We start from the raw sequence: 2,046 nt of genomic DNA, 5'->3' as shown, positions 1-2,046 counted from the left end.
CAGACGTTGAAGAAGAACAGTGCAAAATAAGGAATTCTATAAATGAAGAAGTGTGGTATTTTTGAGACAACCAACCGTCTAACTACAATTTGTGTGGTGAAAAACCCTGAACTTGGTTGCTTTTGTTCCTAGCACAAACCTCTAAACTTTTGATCCATGAAAAGAGGTGTGAAGTTGATTGTGGCTTGTTTGTATTCCTTTTGGTTTACATAATCATATCTGTAAAGGTTTTGTGAGTTAAGTTTTTTTGCCCTGCTTATTATTACTGATTATGGAAAAATTGTGGACTTTAGGGAAAATTTAAAGTGAAAATTATTGGGTAGATAGTGTTGGGCCTAAATGAAGGATACGAGGGAGAAAATATCAATTTTTTTTTTTTGTTTACATTGATCATTAAAAATAAAAACCAAGCCATAAACCCCTAGCCCAAATTTCTACTCATTCATATGGGTTGGGTTACTCCAAGCCACAAACTCATAACCAAAATTCTTCTTGCACTAAAGATTAAAAAAAACCCATCCATATATATAATAATTCTTACTAACAAATTTATCAACTACAATAATTCAAACAAGACAAATAATCATCACAATAAGTTAATGTTAAAAAAAATTTTTATAGGTCCTAATTATTTTAAATAAAAAATTTAGAGGGTGTTACAAAAACATTAGAGAATAAGATCTGCAACACTGTTAAATATGAATTGGCATTCCAAGAAAATGGCATAGATAGAAGCAAGCAAACCCCAATGATCTATGTGTGTGCATATGTGTGCATTCTATCTAATTATATGTGTGCATATATTGTCATAAAAAGATCCATAATAGATTAACTTGTCCCATGCAAAAAAACATGGAAAGGTGAGAAGTCTATTAAGTCTAACAAACTAGTACCTAACCAGACTTGGGTACCTAAACACAAAATAGTTCATCTTGCAAGTGTCCTTAGTAGCAGAATTAAAACACCAATCATGGTACATGGACAATAGCTTCTCACGACACATGATGAGAGAAAGGAGGAACATTAGGCTTTGGAGGCAACCATAAAGGAAGGATAGCAGGTTCTGGTACAATTGGTAATGGCTCTTCACCCTCTATTAAAAAATGTTTTTTTTTTGTTAAAGGAGTGAAGCATGACCTATTAAGCATAAGTCAATTAAGATATAGTGGTTATGATGTTGTCTTCAATCAAAAGTCTTGTAGGGCAATCAGTCAAACTGGTGGGGCTATATTTTTTACAGGTCAAAGGCAGAAAAACCTGTACAAAATAAATGTTTTTAATCTAGAAAAACAAGGCGTCAAGTGTATTATGCATGTTAATGAGGAACAACTGAATTGGCACAAGAGATTAGGCCATACTAATTTGAGATTAATCTTTAAATTAAGAAAACTAGAACTGGTTAGAGAGATGCCAAATCTCAAGTTTAAATCAAAAGTTTTTTTGTGAAACATGCCATAATGGAAAACAAACTATGTTCTTTTTCTTCAACAAACTTTGTTTCGACAACAAGACCCTTTGAGCTTTTACACATATTTGTTTGGTCCAGTTAAAACTCCCCTTATCAATAGTAAAAAATATGGACTTTTTATTGTAGATGATTACACTAGATGGACATTAGTAAAATTCCTAAGAACAAGGATGGGTCACAAAAGGTATTCACTACCTTTGGTAAGCAAGTGCAAAATGAAAAATGTCTTTCAATCATAACAATTCGTAGTGATTATGGTGGTGAGTTTGAAAACTCCCGTTTTGAAAACTTATGTGAAGAGAATGACATCCTACATATTTTTTTCTTCTCCTAGAACACCCTAACCAAAATGGTATTGTAGAAAGGAAAAATAGGTATCTTCAAGAGATGGCACACACGATGACTAATGACACTACGCGAAAAAACGCATTTTACAGCGCTTTTTTTAAGCCATTTACAACACTTTTTCAAAAAAATAAGCGTTGTGGAATCGAGCGCTGTAAATGATACAACATCGCTTTTAAAAAAACGCTATAAAACATGTAAATACAACGCGCGCTTGTTATGCACATTTTACA

The sequence above is a fragment of the Cicer arietinum genome, unplaced genomic scaffold, assembly GCF_000331145.2.
Source record: "Cicer arietinum cultivar CDC Frontier isolate Library 1 unplaced genomic scaffold, Cicar.CDCFrontier_v2.0 Ca_scaffold_6292_v2.0, whole genome shotgun sequence".
NCBI lineage: Eukaryota > Viridiplantae > Streptophyta > Magnoliopsida > Fabales > Fabaceae > Cicer > Cicer arietinum.
This window is presented reverse-complemented; position numbering follows the sequence as displayed.